The sequence below is a fragment of the Schistocerca piceifrons genome, chromosome 2, assembly GCF_021461385.2.
Source record: "Schistocerca piceifrons isolate TAMUIC-IGC-003096 chromosome 2, iqSchPice1.1, whole genome shotgun sequence".
NCBI classification, from domain to species: Eukaryota; Metazoa; Arthropoda; class Insecta; order Orthoptera; family Acrididae; genus Schistocerca; species Schistocerca piceifrons.
The window spans coordinates 916,872,487-916,892,213 of NC_060139.1; the positions used below are offsets into that span (position 1 = coordinate 916,872,487).

The 19,727-nt window shown below is 43.8% G+C and overlaps 1 long non-coding RNA gene and 1 other non-coding gene across 2 annotated transcripts in view; both read left to right on the top strand.

Moving 5' to 3' along the window:
* LOC124773931 overlaps positions 1 to 19,727 on the top strand; it is a 264,164-nt gene that overhangs the window by 178,722 nt on the left and 65,715 nt on the right. The window lies entirely within an intron of this gene.
* Positions 8,806 to 8,879, top strand: Trnat-ugu. The gene has a single exon. It is a non-coding gene; the product is annotated as a tRNA-Thr (tRNA).

Genomic DNA, 19,727 nt, shown 5'->3' on the forward strand with positions numbered 1-19,727 from the left:
TAGACCACCGCGGCCAGCACTTAGATATGTGTCGTGACGTTGTACCAACTGTTCAATACCTTCGTCATACATGTCAGCCACCTGTGCTTTCTGCCAATACTCTACTTTCGTTGTCTCTGCCAAAATCCTGTCCTCTTAGCTAGCGGTTCATGTGAAAAAAGAGGTGAAAATCAGAGGGAGCCAAGTCCGGGCTGCATGGTGGGTGATTAAACATCGCCCATCTAAAACGCCGCTGGGACATGTTTGTTACAGCTGCAGTGTGTAGCCGAGCATTGTCATGTCTGATCACAACATTTATATTCGTGTGTTCTGAATTATCATTTGTAGACTTTCTGCTAACCGCCTGGTTCACGCTCTGAACAGGATCACGGGATGACACTCGCTTCCTTCCATGACCGCGTGCATCATGGATGTCTGTACGCACTGCTGAAAACTTCCTGCACCATTCCCACATTTTGCTGCCACGCTTGACTGTTACGTTATGTGGGCTGCATGAAATCAGGCGGAACCCCTCGGCATTAAGAAATCGAATGACAGAACGCACTCACAGTTGGCATGAGACTATATTGTTTCAGGTGTCTTTACGTGCTCACTGTATGCCCAGAACTGAAAAGTGCGAGGTGACTCGATAGACGGGCTGCTGGAGACACTGTGCAACACACATGCACAAAGCGTCAACGGATTTGCACTCTGACACTTTGCTCCCTCACACACGTAATACAATGAAGCGCCAAAGAAACTGATATAGGCATGCGTATTCAAATACAGAGGTATGTAAACAGACAGAATACGGCACTGCGGTCGGCCACGCTTATAAAACATAACAAGTCTGCCCCAGTTGTTAGATCGCTTACTGCTTCTACAATGGCAGGTTAACAAGATTTAAATGAGTTTGAACGTGGTGTTATAGTCGACGAACGAGCAATAGGACACAGCATCTTAGAGATATCGATGAAGTGGGGATTTACCCGTATGACCATTTCACGAGTGTACCGTCAATATCAGGAGCTTCGACATTGCTGCTGCCGGAAAAAGATCCTGAAAGAATGGGACCAACGACGACTGAAGAGAATCTTTCAACGTGATAGAAATGCAACCCTTTCAGAAACGGACGCAGATTTCAATGCTGGGTCGTCAAAAAGTGTCAGCGCGCGAACCATTCAACGAAACGTCATCGATACAGGCTTTCGGAGCCGAAGGTCTACTCATGTACCCTTCATGACTGCACGATACAAAGCTGGGCCCGTCAGCACTGACACTGGACTATTGATGACTGGAAACATGTTGCCGTGTCGGACGAGTCTCGTTTCAAATTGTATCGAGCGGATGGATGTGTACGGGTATGGAGACAACCTCATGAAACCATCGACCCGCATGTCAGCAGGGGACTGTTCAAGCTGGTGGAGGCTCTGTAATGGTGTGTGGCGTGTGCTGTTGGAGTGATATGTGACCCCTGACACATCTAAATACGAGTCTGGCATGTACGTATGCATCCTGTGTCCATTCATGCGGATTGTGCATTCCGACGGACTTGAGCAATTCCAGCAGGACAATGCGACACCCCAAACCTCAAGAATTACTACAGAGTGGCTCCAGGAACACTCTTCTGAGTTTAAACAGTTCACTGGCCACCAAAGTCCCCAGACACGAACATTATTGAGCATATCTGGGATGTCTTGCAACGTGCTAATCAGAAAAGATCTCTGCCCCCTCGTAGTCTTACTGATTTATGGGCAGCCCTGCAGGATTCATGGTGTCTATTCCCCCCCAGCACTAGGCTACTACAGACATTAGTCGGGTGCGTGCCACGTAGTGTTGCGGCACTTCTACTTGCTCGTTGGGGCTTTACACGATACTAGGCATGTGTACCAGTTCCTTTGGCTCTTCAGTGTAAAAGGCTTGTACACTCCCTGCCTTCACTCAAAACATTTGAGCCTCCACGTGTCCCCGACATTTCACTTACGAGATCTTTTGCATAACTTTTAGTTTAGGCATAAGCAGTAAAGCCTGTGACCAAGTGTTCATTTGTTTTGTTTATTCTATTTTTATATCTCTGATGACACAACCGTAAAGTTAAATTCGCTGACAGGTATGCAGTTTCATTTTTAAACGTTGATCATGTCAAGTGCAGTTTTATTTTAAATGTGAATCAACGGATTGAGGGTGGCTGAAGCTGGCAGACTGAATTCACATCTGTGTAAATAAGTTGTTAAGTCATTTGACGGTAGTAATCATATTATTACGGTTTTTACAGTCTGTTAAGTAAGATGTTGGTCTGATTAATCATCAGAAAAATGTATTTGAGAGCAAACTGAAATACACACACACACACATCGTATATGTACAGAAGAAAAATGTAATTGCGATTAACAAGATGTCCAGTCGCCCGCAGCGACCCGCCCGAACCGCCAGAATCTCAGAGACATGCTTTAAACCAGGTTTGGTTCAAATGGCTCTGAGCACTATGGCACTTAACATCTGTGGTCATCAGTCCCCTAGAACTTAGAACTACTTAAACCTAACTAATCTAAGGACATCACACACACCCAGGCCCGAGGCAGGATTCGAACCTGCGACCGTAGCGGTCACGCGGTTTCAGACTGAAGCGCCTAGAACCGCACGGCCACACCGGCCGGCAAACCAGGTTTCCCACGTATTCATTTGGAAGAGACCTCCAAATACGTTGACACTTCAAAGTCATCCATGCTTTTAATAAATCCATAGCGTGTTACCCGCTTTTGTACAATGGCTCATTTTCGGACCTTTGGGGTGCCTATAGAGAAACACAGTCTCAAAACGTGACGCGCAAGCTGCACTCATGTCTCTTCCTATGTTTATCAGTGAAGAATTCAAAGTAAACTAATGCTTTATGGATATTCATGAAGGACAAAGTTTCTCTTTATTGGGTTGCGAAAGAAATAAGGCAATATCTTTTACCGTCTGTGTAATATCGACCTCTCTCTAGCTCAACAGACAATATTGTGAACCGTCCTAACTAGAGATGTATATGCAATTGGGCTTGCTGCAACCACATTCATAAACAGTCTTTGTTAGGCATACCATTGGATAAAGCTTCCTCCACAATAATTTGCGGACAATACGATATTCGATTATATTTTTTCACTGTAACGAAGGTTTATAAGAAGTTTTTACGCATATTTCTGACTTCATTTTTCTATTCTTGAAGCTGCTGCAACTTTGTCATTTGTTTCACAAGCAGGTATCTTGAACACGTCCAAAGCGAAATTTGCTAATAGCGAAAAATCATGCAAGAAAGTGTTTCTTTCATAAATAAGGTCAGGCTACGAAGGCCAATGCTTCCCTGAAGAAATCTGCAGCGGCTGTGCACCGATAAACTAAAAGCAGAGGCACAGAAATACCCTGTTCCTCGTCAGAACTCTGGTCTTAGATACAGCGTAAAGGTTTTATTTTGAAAAGAATTTGTAGGTAAATACTGAACGTAATAAACTGACTGGCCGAACTTTGTGGGAAGGCACCGGATGTGTTTTTAGTTGTTCGCTGGTTCAGCCTATGTGGTGTATTTTTCACCGTATAGCGCTGGTGTGAATGGGTTCTTGACTGTCCAAATTCAAACTGGCTACTATATGACTCATGCTAGACCTTCTATTGCCCACTATGGCTCTGCAGAGGTGACGTGACGTCAGTTCATGCAACACCTGAAGTCGTCCTGCGCGGCTGTTTTTGTCTGTCCCTAGACATTGCAGGTCCATCCTAAACAATATCGACTTCAGACATCTTAATTCTTGTGCAACCTCAGATACGCTCTGACCTATTCGTCTTGTACGGATTACCATCTCACGTTGAAAGTCGTTTAATTCGCGACGTGGTGCCATGTTCACTACATACCCCACCGTGGGTGTTATATAGGGCACATCTTCAAATGGCACAACCATTCCCGGGAGTTTTGGCAATAGAGTTTATTTCATACTCCTTCGATGGATCAGCGCTAGGTTTGGAAAACTTTGTCAGTTTAATATTCTCCTTCTGTGGTTTTTTTTAATTGAACCAATTTGGTGACCAGCCGCCTTTTATTATGTGGCTGCTCATTTTTTACTGTAAGTTATTAAGTTATGATATACGCATCATAGTTTCCTGGCCACTTCGCCATCATGGACAGCCGCACGTTAGGAAGCTTCTGGCTGCCCTTAATTTTGCCTTTCCGTAGCCACCTAGAGGTTGGTTCAAATGACTCTGAGCACTATGGGACTTAACAGATGAGGTCATCAGTCCCCTAGAACTTAGAACTACTTAAACCTAACTAACCTAAGGACATCACACACATCCATGCCCGAGGCAGGATTCGAACCTGCGACCGTAGCGGTCGCGCGGTTCCAGACTGAAGCGCCTAGAACCGCTCGGCCACCAACGGCCGGCCACCTAGAGGCGTACCACATTTCTGTTTACCAAATTGAGTACACTACCTCTTTTGTTACAATTTTTACAAAGACATTTGGTTGCCAATTATCATCTGGATATAATACAGGATGTTTATAAATCAGTTACACGGAAGTAACCTTGAATATTGTTAAAAGAATGAATAACTTACAGAATTGTTTGTTACATCACTGAATGCAGAATGTCTTCAAGCTTTATTCCAGCATAACGCTGTTAGTTTCCGTCGTTTCCACTGTGTGGCAAGCGCGAATGAGTAACAATGACAGTCATGATGCAGTCGTAAACGGTGCATGGCGTATGGAGTGTTGTTTATAGTTTCACGGATCCAAATATGCTGCAACATTTCAGAGACAATTCAGGACTAAGTGTTACAAGCCACCACCTCAGAGAGAGATTGTTATTAATTCATACTGTCGTTTCTCCGAAACTGGCTGTGTATCACATAGACGCCGGACCAGGTCAGCCAACAGCGTCTGACTCAGCAGTTGAACAAATTCGGCAGTTTTACATTCGTAGTCTGGATAAATCGAAGAGACGTGCCAGATTAGAATGGAATATGCCTGGTTTTACAATGTTGAAGGTATTATTGAAACGCCTGTCAGTTCAAACACTATAAACTGGCACTGCTGCAAGCTTTAAGCGGAAGTTACAAAGAAAAGCGAGTTGAGTTTTGTGAAGTAACGCTCAACAAAATCTAGACTGAAGATGATTTTCTTAACGAAATTGCTTTGAATGACGAAGCCAGCTTCCAATATCTGCGGTAAAGCAAATCGGCATAATATTCGAATATAGGGTAATCAAACATGTACGGGATCGCGTAAGGTAAATGTTTTTCGCACTGAAACTTTTAAGAAGATTGAGGGTCCTCCCTTTTTTGCTAAGTCAACTGCTGCTGGCATATCGTACCTGAAAATTCTTGAATATTATCTAATACTTCAGTCACAGCAGGATATGGGCACAGAATTCATTTTCCTGCAGAATGGTGCGCCACCACATTGTCATCAAGTTGCCGCGTATCTCCGTAGGAATGCACCGACTTGGATTAGGCATGGTGGAGCAATATTCTGGCCATCTCGATCACCTTATTTGACTCCACTGGACTTCTGCGTATCAATTTGCACTAAAAAAAAGTGTATTTGTTCCTCCGCTTGCGAGAAACTCGACGTGCTGCTACAATTCGTAACACAAGTAGGTGCATCAAGACTTGCTTCATAGGATTTGGCAGGAAACTGATTACAGGTGGGATATTAATTGTGTTACAAAATGTAGCTACACTGAGCATTTGGAACTGAGATACGCTGCATTCATTGTTGTATCAAACATTTCTTTAAGTAATTCACCTTTTCACAATTAAAGAATACATTTATATGACTAATTTAAAAACACCATTTCTTAAAACTATTTTGAATGGAGATTGAAACATGAAATTACAAACAAATGACATATATTTTAAGAATCAAAAGAGAAGACAGGAAAGATATAGTAGAAGAGAGTGGATGCTGTCCCCCAACGAGCCATATAGGCCAGGATACATCGAAGATACCTCAAGCCATTTGAGTCCTAAATCGCTATTACTGGAATTGAACACCTTTAAACTAAGTTATCCCTAAGAGCAAGTAACTACAACAACTGCTTAGCTCTATTTTGCGTAAAACATCGTGACGGGCAATTTGTGTAATTCTCTCAGTCGTGTATCATCCTTGTGTCTATTCTATTACAGATTTCTAAGTTTTCTGGAACAATACCAAGAAATGATTAAAATTCACTCTGTCACAGGTTTTATATGTCATCTGCTGGTACAATAACCAGGAGATCATTAAAACTACACTGTGTTTCCTGCTTTAAATATTGTGTCTAAAGCTGTTTTACTGTGATGTGTTACAGCGTTGTTGTTGTTGTTGTTGTGGTCTTCAGTCCTGAGACTGGTTTGATGCAGCTCTCCATGCTACTCTATCCTGTGCAAGCTTCTTCATCTCCCAGTACCTACTGCAACCTACATTCATCTCTTGGTCTCCCTCTACGACTTTTACCCTCCACGCTGCCCTCCAGTACTGAACTGTGATCCCTTGATGCCTCAGAACATGTCCTACTAACCGATCCCTTCTTCTGGTCAAGTTGTGCCACAAATTTCTCTTTTCTCCAATCCTATTCAATACTTCCTCATTAGTTATGTGATCTACCCATCTAATCTTCAGCATTCTTCTGTAGCACCACATTTCAAAAACTTCTATTCTCTTCTTGTCCAAACTATTTATCGTCCATGTTTCACTTCCATACATGGCTACACTCCATACAAATACATTCAGAAATGACTTCCTGACACTTAAATCTATACTCGATGTTAACAAATTTCTCTTTTTCAGAAACGCTTTCCTTGCCATTGCCAGTCTACATTTTATATCCTCTCTACTTCGACCACATCAGTTATTTTGCTCCCCAAATAGCAAAACTCCTTTACTACTTAAAGTGTTTCATTTGCTAATCTAATTCCCTCAGCATCACCCGACTTAATTCGACTACATTCCATTATCTTCGTTTCGCTTTTGTTGATGTTCATCTTATATCCTCCTTTCAAGACACTGTCCATTACATTCAACTGCTCTTCCAAGTCCTTTGCTGTCTCTGACAGAATTACAATGTCATCGGCGAACCTCAAGGTTTTATTGCTTCTCCATGGATTTCAACACTTACTCCGAATTTTTCTTTTGTTTCCTTTACTGCTTGCTCAATATACAGATTGAATAACATTGGGGAGAGGCTACAACCCTGTCTTACTCCCTTCCCAACCACTACTTTCCTTTCATGTCCCTCGACTCTTATAACTGCCATCTGGTTTCTGTACAAATTGTAAATAGCCTTTTGCTCCCTGTATTTTACCCCTGCCACCTTTAGAATTGGAAAGAGAGTATTCCAGTCAACATTGTCAAAAGCTTTCTCTAAGTCTACAAATGCTAGAAACGTAGGTTTGCCGGCCGGCCGGCCGTTGTGGCCGTGCGGTTAAAAGCGCTTCAGTCTGGAACCGCGTGACCGCTACGGTCGCAGGTTCGAATCCTGCCTCGGGCATGGATGTGTGTGATATCCATAGGTTAGTTAGGTTTAAGTAGTTCTAAGTTCTAGGGGACTGATGACCACAGCAGTTAAGTCCCATAGTGCTCAGAGCCATTTTTGTAGGTTTGCCTTTCCTTAATCTTTCTTCTAAGATAAGTCATAAGGTCAGTATTGCCTCACGTGTTCCAGTGTTTGTACGGAATCCAAACTGATCTTCCCCGAGGTCGGCTTCTACTAGTTTTTCCATTCGTCCGTAAAGAATTCGTCTTAGTATTTTGCAGCTGTGGCTTATTAAACTGATAGTTCGGTAGTGTTACAGCGCTTTTTTTAAAAAATACTAGCCATTGTTGGTGTGTGTGTGGTTGTGTCTGTGTCGGTGCTTGTATTCTCCCACGTGCGACCTCCTACTTCTATTGTCTCTGTGCTTGTATTCTGCAATATGTTCGCGTTCGTTTAACTATGTCTGTTAGTGTGCGCGATGCTGCACCAGGGACCTCGTTAGTATTCCCATTTAGCTGGGTCCCTTCGCACCATTGTTAGGTCTTCGTATGATGTTTGAGGTGACCTAATATGTGCGAGTGGTTCCCAGTGTGTTACTACGTGTTCTTTGGAACCATATCCCGCACATTTACAGCCAACACTTCGGAAGAGGTTCGCACTTTATAAGCGTGTGCTATAAACGTCGTGACCAGTCAGAAAATGGACTGTAACCCAGGTAGGATTGATACTGCGCACCTTCCGGGAGGAATGTGAAAACGAGAAGGCCCTTATTAATTGCTTCCCATCCCCTACAGACCATTTGATGTTTTGGCGCATCTCAGTAACATGTTGCCCAATAACTTCAATTTCTTTATTGAGTTACCGAGTTTTCCTGTCATTAGCCAGTACGTAGGTGCCCTATACCGAACAGGTATGTCTATGGGGTTAGTTCCGAGCACCACGCACAGCGCTTCCACTGACATAGTACCGCCGAAAGCCCGTGGCATTGAAACAGAGGATGACACGCGTAAAGCTGAAATACTAAACACCTTTTTCCAAAGTTGTTTCACAGAGGAAGACCGCAATGCAGTTCCTTCTCTAAATCCTCGCACGAACGAAAAAATGGCTGACATGGAAATAAGTATATATATCGTTAGGGCTCACCGGCCTCTTGGCCATCTTCTTCTTCTGTGCGAATGCACAAACAGTGCCCGAACTCTTACGGGAATCGGCAACGCGCCGCGAGTAATGAGTATAACGGGCGGGGGCACTACGAATGTAGTGCGGGACAATACGTTGAGAATGTGGGTTTCGCGAGAGTCGTGCCAGAGATAAATCCCTGCAGTCAGGCTATCCTCTGTGTCCTCGGTGGCTCAGATGGATAGAGCGTCTGCTTTGTAAGCAGGAGATCCCGGGTTCGAGTCCCGGTCGGGGCACACATTTTCATCTGTCCCCGTTGGCGTATGTCAACGCCTGTAAGCGGCTAAGGATGTTCATTTCATTGTAATAGAAATAAGTGTCCATGGAATAGAAAAGCAACTGAAATCACTCAACAGAGGAAAGTCCACTGGACCTGACGGGATACCAATTCGATTCTACACAAAGTCCGCGAAAGAACTTGGCCACCCTTCTAACATCCGTGTACCGCAAGTCTCTAGAGTAACGGAAGGTTCCAATTGATTGGAAAAGAGCACAGGTAGTTCCAGTTTTCAAGAAGGGTCGTGGAGCAGATGAGCAAAACTGTAGGCCTATATCTCTGACATCGATCTGTTGTAGAAATTTAGAACATGTTTTTTGCTCGCGTATCTTGCCATTTCTGAAAACCGAGAATCTGCTCTGTAGGAATCAACATGAATTCAGGAAACAGCGATCGTGTGAGACCCAACTCGCTTTATTTGTTCATGAGACCCAGAAAATATTAGATACAGGCTCTCAGGTAGATGCCATTTTCCTTGACTTCTGGAAGGCGTTCGATATAGTTCCGCACTGTCGCCTGATAAACAAAGTAAGAGCCTACGGAATATCAGACCAGCTGTGTGGCTGGATTGAAGAGTTTCTAGCAAACACAACACAGCATGTGTTCTCAATGGGGAGACGTCTACAGGCGTTAAAGTAACCTCTGGCGTGCCACAAGGGTGTGTTATGGGACCACTGCTCTTCACAATATATATGAATGACTTAGTAGATAGTGTCGGAAGTTCCATGCGGCTTTTCGCGGATTATGCTGTAGTATACAGAGAAGTTGCAGCATTAGAAAATTGCAGCGAAATGCAGGAAGATCTGCAGCGGATAGGCACTTGGTGCAGGGAGTGGCAACTGACCCCTAACACAGCCGGCACGGTAGCTCAGCGTGTTCGGTGAGAGGGCTGCGTGCTCCCTGGAATAAAAAACTGAGTCAAGGAACCAACGGTCAATTTTAACGGATGTCTTGTGACGTCCGCCCCGACCAAACGCAACGAACTATATCGAACAAAAAAAAAAAAAAAAAAAAACGCTGACATATGTAATGTATTGCGAATACATAGAAAGAAGGATCTTTATTGTATGATTATATGATAACGGAACAAACACTGGTAGCAGTAACTTCTGTAATATATCTGGGAGTATGCGTACGGAACGATTTAAAGTGGAATGATCACATAAAATTAATTGTTTGTAAGGCAGGTGCCAGGTTGAGATTCGTTGGGAGAGTTCTTGGAAAATGTAATCCATCAACAAAGGAGGTGGCTTACAAAACACTCGGGTTGACAGAGGATATAGAGAAGATCCAAAGAAGAGCGGCGCGTTTCGTCACAGGGTTATTTAGTTAGCGTGATAGCGTTACGGAGATGGTTAGGAAACTCAAATGGCAGACTCTGCAAGAGAGGCGCTCTGCATCGCGGTGTAGCTTGCCGTTCAGGTTTCGAGAGGGTGCGTTTTGGATCAGGTATCGAATATATTGCTTCCCCCTACTTATACCTCCCGAGGAGATCACGAATGTAAAATTAGAGAGATTCGAGTGAGCACGGAGGCTTTCTGGCAGTCGTTCTTACCGCGAACCATACGCGACTGGAACAGGTAAGGGATGTAATGACAGTGGCACGTTAAGTGCCCTCCACCACACACCGTTGGGTGGCTTGCGGAGTATAAATGTAGATGTAGGTGTAGACAGTCGGACCTAAACGTTTTCTAACCCCGTCGCGCGATACTTTCGTGTGGCACATGACTGAGTCGGTGAGCACGCACTCTAGCCGCAAAACATACCACGGACTCGAAAGGGAGAACCGTGATACGTCCTGAGTGTATGAAGCGATAGACTGTAAAGATTAGTGTTGAGCTGGCGAGTTTGAGCAATTCACTTGCCTAGAAGTGTATCGATTCGTAGAGTTAAAGGCCCGTCGACGCTAGTTAATGAGCTGCTGAAAGCAAGCCAGCCGCAGTCTCGCCACAGACTCACCGCGCCCCCAGAACGGCGCCCCTGGCAGCCCCTTAGACGCCTCCCCCCCCCCCCCCTCTTCCTCCTCCATACCTCGCCCAACCCATCCCTACCAGCGGTAATTACTGAGCGCTGCCACGCGACGCGTACCAGATCGATAATTAAGCACGGCCTCGGTAAACAGCAGCCACGGCTGGGGCTATAAACCAGTGGGAGGTGAGCTGCTGAATGGAACGGGCTCCTATGATATAACACAGACACTAACTGTCAGCTGTTAAAGTGAAAACAAGTCGTGTAAACACAAACACAGCTTGCTTTATTCATAAACGATACACTCTAAACAGTACATTCAGAAGATGGAAAGAACAGCATAGGTAGAAGGAAGCCAGATGCGAAGAAACTCTGAATAACAGAAGAAATACTTTAGTTGACTGACGAATGGAGAAAGTACAAACATGTTCAGGGAAATTCAAGAATATAGAAATAAGTCACTTAGTAACGAAATCAACAGAAATTGCAGAGAAGCTAAGGCGAAATGTCTGCATAACGTGAAGAAATAGAAAAAGAAATCATTGTTGGTAGGACTGACTAAGCATACAGAAAATTCAATAAAAACTTCGGTAAAATTGAGAGCAATGGCGGTAACGTTAAGAGTGCTACGGGAATTTTGCTGTTACACGCGAAGGAAAGAGTAGATTGGTTGGAAGAGTTCGTGGAAGGCTTCTACGAGGACGACGACTCGTCTGATAACGTGATAGAAGAAGGAGGAGTCGATAGGGAAGAGATAGGGGATCCAGCATTAGAGTCAGAATTTAAACGAGCTTTCGACGACTGAAGATTAAATAACGCTGAAGAGATAGGTAATACTCCATCCGAATTTCTAAGAACTTTGGGAGAAGTGACAACAGAAAGACTATTCACGTTGGTGTGTAAAATGTATGACTCTGGCGATATACCATCTGACGTTCTAAAAAACATCATCCACACAATGCCGACGATAGCAAGAGCCGACAAGTGGGAGGATTGTCGCACAATCAGCTTGTCAGCTCATGATATACAGAAGAATAGAAAAGAAAGCTGAGGATTTGTTAGATGATGATCAGTTTCGCTTTAGGAAAGGTAAAGGCACCAGCAAAACTGAAGAAAAATCAAAAACCATTCATAGGATCTGTCGACATGGAAAAGCGTTCGACAGAGTCAAATGGTGCAAGGTGTTTGAAATTATGAGAACAATAGGAGTAAGCTATAGGGAAAATCGGGTAATATACGAAATGTGGAAAAACCAAGAGGGAAAAATAAGACTGGAAGGCGAAGAATGAAGTGTTCGGATTAAAGACGGTGTAAACAGGAATGTAGTCTTTCGCCGCTACTGTTCGATCTATACACCTAAGAAGGAATGACAGAAATAAAAGAAAGGTTAAAGAGTGGGATTAAAATTCAAGGTGATACGTGATACGTTTTCGACGATAAGATTCGCAGATGACATTACAGTCGTCAGCGATAGTGAAGAAGAGTTACAGGATGTGTTGAATGGAATGAACAGTCTAACGAGTACAAAATATGAATTTAGAGTAAATCGAAGAAAAACAAAAGTAATGAGGAGAAGCAGAAATGAGAACAGCTAGAAACCCAGTACGGAAATTGATGGTCACGAAGTAGGCGAAGTTAAGCAATTATGCTACCTAGGCACCACAATTACCTATGCCGGAAGGAGCAAGAAAGGCAATAAAAGCAGACTAAGACTGGTGAAAAGGGTATTCCTGGCCAAGAAAAGCTTATTAGTCTCAAATGTGGGCCTTAATTTGTGGGAAGAAATTTCTGAGTATGTATGTTTGAAGCACATCATTGCATAGTAGTGAGACATGGACTGTGGGAAAACCGAAACAGAAGAGAGTGGGTGTATTTGAGATATGATTTTGCAGAAGGGTGTTGAAGATTAGGTGGGCTAATAAGGTAAGGAATGAAGCGGTTCTCTGCAGAATCGACGAGGGAAGAAATGTAAGGAAAACAGTGACAAGAAGAAGGGACAGAATGATAGGACATCTATTAAGACATCGTGAAATAACTTCCATGGTATTAAACGGAGCCACAGAACTTAAAAATTGTAAAGTAAACAGAGATTGGGATAGATCCAGCAAATAATGGAGGACGTAGATTGTAAATGGTGCTCTGAGATGAAAAGATTGGCACAGGAGAGGAATTCATTGTGGCGGCTGCATCAAACCAGTCATACGATCGATGACCCAAAAAGACTCTGATGGACAGATAGTATGCGTCTTCCTAGATTAAGAAAAGTGTAAGACACCATATCATATCTACAGCTGCTAACCACTGTAACATTATTCAGAGTACATTTGCAAATATGTGACTGGTTCCATGAATATGTGACAAATAGAACCCAATATGTTATACCAGACATATAATGTTCTACAGGAAGTAAGGTAACAAATTGTCAAAAATAGTCAGCAGCACTGTAAGATTGTTCGTTGATGTAGGGAGGTCAGGTTGACTCAAGGGTTTATTGACCTCACAGCAGTTTGTGTTGACATTGCACTGTGGTTGGCAGCAGTTTCTACCTAGAACCAGGTGGTTTCTGCAGGGTAAAGTAACCAGTACCCACTACATTGCACAGGCTGCTACCCCATACTACTGCCATTTCTTCAACAGGAAGGTGATGTGCTTTCTCTGCAGAACAGCGCATGTCGACATGTAACTGTTGCAACGTAATGTACTTTTCGTGGTGTACAGCCACTGCCCTGGCCAGAAAAAACACCATATCTCTCGCCAGTTGAACATTCGTGGGACGTGGTGAATCGGGAACATAATCGTTCTCCAGGGCCAGAAGAACAATCCCCGAATTTTAATAAAAAGTGCAAGGCTCCTGGAACAATATATCGAAAGAGGCTATATGGCACCTTTGACCTCACTTGTCAGTAAAATGACGTTCCTGAAGTGACTGGACAACATGTAATTCCACCTTTTACGCTACGACACAAACTCAGCACAATAGGCTCCATGGCGGTAGGACTGGACCAAAGTAACACATCAGGCAATCACCATCGACGGCACGGAACATTTTATTTTGTAGCTTTAAACAAGAGAACTTGACAAATAAAACCATCTCATGTTTAAAATTACCAAACATCTTTCAAAATTACCATTCAGGTGAAAATAAATTACTTCAATTTCAAACATTCATAAAAACACGGCACTTACGGCCTATACACATTTACTGAAATGGGTTAAATTTTATATACACTAAATTGTAATCAAGTTAAAGCACAATTTACTAAAACTTAAGTAATGTACTCTTTCACTGCGACAGTGATTGTTATTTCCAAAATAATTCAGAGTTCAGGCAACAATCAGATACCGTGGCACACAACAGGTTACTTAAATGGTTGACACCACATAATTTAGCATATAAAAAAAATAATTTCATGTGAGCAAACAAGCTCGTGAGATTCAACAACGACTCTCAGAAAACGGACGCCCTCCCGCTCAGCTGTTTCCAATACAGGCTCGACATGGACTCCGAGACAGGAGCAGTAACGGTCAGGAATGGGCTCGAGAAAATCGCAAAATTAGTGGGTATTTACAACAGACTGACATCTGCCTTAAATAACTAGAAACACAATAACTCATTACAACACATCATTATAAAATTAATACATGAAATTAATTACAATATCGATCTACTGTCATTGAAGGAATTCTAGTACCACCATCAATAGAATCCGTTTCAAGCTATTAAACACAAATAGCAACTGGCCTCTCAATAACTGGGAAGAATTTAGGAAACTACTGATTTCAACAATTGTGCACGTGTCTCTCAGACACACTATTAATTCAAACAGAAATGTAACAGTAATGTTATTACAGAGATAAATACGTATCCAGGGAAATATTATATCTATCTATCTATATCACTACCGACTGGCCATCTTAACTCCGTGGTGTGATATAGATACCATGACCAGGCGGTACTTAACAAGGGCCAGCAAACTGCTTTCAACGGCGGTTAAACGTTGACAGTAAGGATCTACAACGGAACGTCTCAGCACCCCAGGACACCGTAAAAGTTAATGATCACACCACATACACCTTAAAACACTACGTATTAAACCAATTACAATCAACACATTGAAGGACAGATTCAGTAGTAGTAGCGACGGCCACCCAAGAAAATACAGTCAACCGAACAGAACCCAGTAGTGGATTCCGACCACAATTTACGGGACAAGCAAGGCCTTTACCCTCTTGCTTGTTCTACGGAGCCAGCTGCCGGAGATACCGATGCCAGGAGACATGAAGCAAGCGGAGAGAGCACCAACGGCTTCCCAGTAACGTCTCTTTCCACGACGGCAATATTTGCCACGGCGCCGTCGCCCGGGTAACAGCCCCTTTTAGACGTCCACTGCTTGCTGGCTGACACCGGGCCTTAGCTATCCGCCATAGTTCCCAAAACGCCGTTACTTCTCGGCGTCCAAAAGCAAAATCACACCCTCTTCCTCAGCTTTTCCTCTCGCTTCCGATCGGCCCGGTAGGTGGCGCCAGCTCGCGCTCTGCGCACACCGCCGGAAAGATGACCCATACCGGCGACTTCAGTCATGTCAGCTCACACTCTTCCAGATTCTGCTCCAAAAATGCACTGACAACTTTCTCTTCCCTCGGCTGCAAGTTATGGACACTGATGTGAAAGGCAATGGCGTAACACGCTTCCCCATTTGGGAGACCTCGTCCGCCGAATCACAGAAAGATATTAGATCTGCAAATCATATAAAACGCATCTTACAATTTTAAATTTATGTAGACTTTTATTCAGGTTTCCCATTTGATATTCCAGCCCAAATTACAGTGTCCAGTGGCTGGTTTACTTAATCGCTAACCATTTGCTAAGGATGACCCGTTCAGTTGGTACATGGTGCACAGGGAATTCTTGAGGTTGGACAGTTTCTTGCCACAGATATAGGCTGCAAAACTGAGTGTCAAATTCAAGATAGTACCTGTGATTTAAATGCTTATATCCACGACTTTGTGGTGGTAATTCCTCCAATATTGCTGCATGTGCTGAAGCATTTTCTTCATTGTAATAGGAACCTTCTATGCTGCTACTAGCTCTCCATAAGCAGGATAGGGTTGGGTTCTAAACTACTGTTGAGGAAGGCCAAATTTTGGGCAGATAGTATATTTAAAGTTTTATCAAGCCATCGCAGTAGAGAATATGTTATTTTTAAAATTTTTGGTCCCATTATGGTATGTGGAAGATGAAACGTAGGTCATAAAATATCGCAAACCATACCAGTTTACCAATATGCCACTATATTGCAGACCAGCCATTCTATACCCTTAGATCAACCCAGCTTGTAACAGTTTGTGATGACCACTACTGGATCATATATGGAATATTCCACCGTGGACCCACTTTCTGAAAATAGGGCTGAGATACCAGGATGTCCCATGTGCATTCAGCCACAAACGAAATAGTTTGCAACACCCCTGTTTGACCAACACTTGAATATTACTCATCGGTTTGAGATCGACACCAGAGAGGACTGACAGAGGAGATAGAGAAGATCCAAAGGAGAGCAGTGCGTTTAGTTACAGCTACAGTGCGAAATCGCCATAGATATACTCAGTCAACCCCACTGGCAGATGCTGCAAGAGAGGGATTCTGCATCACAATATCCTTTACTATTGAATGTCGGAGAGAGCACATTCCCAAAAGAGTCAGCCACTTGGCTCCTTCCTGCTACATATATCTAACGAAAAGACCCTGAAGACAAACTTAGATGGATTTGAGCTAACATGGAGGCTTACCGGCAATGGTGGTTCCGCGAACCATTTGCGCCTGGAACAGGGAAAGGCAGGAGTGTCTGTGGTAAACAAAGTACCCTCCATCATACACATAAGATAGCTGAGTATTATAGATGTAGGTGTCAGTGCAGAGATGGCCTAGTCGTAGGCGTTTTCTGTACAGTGCTAAAGCATCCACTGCACACAGACTAGCACAGTGCTGCGAAACGTCATCAAGAAGCCGCTGACACGCTCGCCAATGGAAAGAGTGGGCACCGCCACACCTCCAGAGTTCAGCGCCCCCTGTCAACGCTGACTTGACCAGCCGCCCATTACTGGTAGGGCCAAGTTCGGTCGCAGAATTTGAGAGCATCAGTACTAAGTAATAGGAAGACTATACTTAGTAGTATTAGTGTGTAAAAGTATTTGCATGTAGGGTGCACAGGAAGCACATCGAGCCACCTCATAACAAGAAGTTGTGTTTCTGTCCTTTTTAGAAATAAAGTGTTCTATTAAGCTGCAAGTGGTATGTACAGATCAGTTTGAATTCCTGCCACAGGCCATAGCGACTTCGCTCCTTCCTTGTTTGTGTCAGTGTTGACTCTCACACTAGCCGACACAGCATTTTTCCCTTGTAAGTTTTGGACGCTCTGTAGCGTTGTCGAGGCCCACGAGAAAGACAGGCCGCGGCGCGTACGCCACGAAGGTAGTCCTGAACACGCTCGCTCATCTCAGCAGACAAAATGCGTTTCTAAACCTGTTAACTCGCATCTGGATGTGTAAGTAGTAACGAGAATTGCATCTTCCACTGGAATCTGCTGTTATGAAGTCTTACTGATTAACAATACCACAACAAAATTTAATTTAAGATCAATACTCGATATAAAATGTATAACGGCTTATTTATAGCATTTAGTGTCTTCTGCTTAACAGTACTCATTACATATAAGAAGTGGTGCCTTATGCAACTAATAATCATATTAACATGATTTGATTTTATTCTACGCCAGTACAGCCATAAAAAATTATAAGTAGACCTATGGACTTCCGATCATTATAGGACTGTTAGCAGTAAGACTCCATAATAGCGGATCCCAGTAGAAGATTCACTTTTCATTTGGACGGACATGCCTAGTTACTAGTTAAAAGGTGTAGAAACGTAGTTCGTCTGTTGATTTGAGCGAGTGAGCGAGCGCAGGCCTACCTTCGTGACGTCCGCACCGCGGCCTGTCTTTCTCGTAGGCCTCGTGCGTTGTTAAGTGACGTTTCCGGACACATACTGGATAGGCAAAATAAAACAGGACCGGCAAATATTTCATGCACTTTAAGGTAGGCAACTCAACATACATCATTTGTATCCGCTGCATATGACGTAGAATTGCCTATCTTAAGTGCACGAAATATTTTCCAGGCTAGTTTTATCATCAGCGCCCTGCATTTGTCTCCTGAATGTGTTCTTATAGACACGCTCTACAACTACTTGAAGCTGATCTGTGAAATGATCAGTGTACACTAGATGTAAAGAACACCACAGACAGTGGAAGCTATATAAAACAGAAACACCTACAGCATGTGCAGCAGTGTCGGGAAATCAGACACGGTTTTGTGGTAGTAGCAGAAGTACTGCACTCTGGGCACAATGCGCAGGAAATACTAGTGATCAAGGAGACATTGCATGAACCATCCTGGATAACTACTAAAAGTACAGAGAGACCAGTTACCGTCAATTTCTTAATGTTTCTAAACCGGACTTATTATCCATTAAAATTTTATTAAATTGTGTCCACTATAAGACGATATGTCAGTTATTTATTTCACTTTCTTCGCCACGAGGGATAGCCACGCGGTCTGAAGCTTCTTGTTACGGTCCGTGCGCCTCCCACCGTCGGAGGTTCGAGTCCTCCCTCGAGCATGGGTGTGGTGTTGTCCTTAGTGTAAGTTAGATTACGTTGGATTAAGTAGAGCGTAATCGTAGGCAGCAGTGACCTGAACAGTTTGGTATCATAAGACCTTACGACAAGTTTATTATTATTATCACGTTCCTCTGATTGAGAATGTATTATTTTGTATATTTAGTATTATTAATTAAAGTTGGGCTACAAGTAAGTAGCAGAAATTCGAAAGTAATGAGGAATAGACTAACGATAAATTTAACAATAATATTGCTGACTACGAAATAGATGAAGTTTAGGAGTTCTTAGACCTTGGGTGCAAAGTGGCACATGATGCAGTAACCAAGGAGGACATGAAAAGCAGATAGTCACAGGCAACGTGGGTATTCCTGGCCAAGGGGTTTCTACTGCTATCAGACGTCGGAAATAATTCTGAAAGTGTTCGTTTGGAGCACAGCATTGTATAGTAGTGAACCACGGACTGTAGGAAAACTGGAAAAGAAGTGGATTGGAGCACTTAAGATGTGGTTTCTATAGAAGCGCATTGACGGATAAGTAAGGCATGATGATATCCGCAGGGCAGGCGAAGAGAGGGACGTATGGAACACAATGGCAACAAGGAAGGACATGATGATGGGACATACACTCCTGGAAATGGAAAAAAGAACACATTGACACCGGTGTGTCAGACCCACCATACTTGCTCCGGACACTGCGAGAGGGCTGTACAAGCAATGATCACACGCACGGCACAGCGGACACACCAGGAACCGCGGTGTTGGCCGTCGAATGGCGCTAGCTGCGCAGCATTTGTGCACCGCCGCCGTCAGTGTCAGCCAGTTTGCCGTGGCATACGGAGCTCCATCGCAGTCTTTAACACTGGTAGCATGCCGCGACAGCGTGGACGTGAACCGTATGTGCAGTTGACGGACTTTGAGCGAGGGCGTATAGTGGGCATGCGGGAGGCCGGGTGGACGTACCGCCGAATTGCTCAACACGTGGGGCGTGAGGTCTTCACAGTACATCGATGTTGTCGCCAGTGGTCGGCGGAAGGTGCACGTGCCCGTCGACCTGGGACCGGACCGCAGCGACGCACGGATGCACGCCAAGACCGTAGGATCCTACGCAGTGCCGTAGGGGACCGCACCGCCACTTCCCAGCAAATTAGGGACACTGTTGCT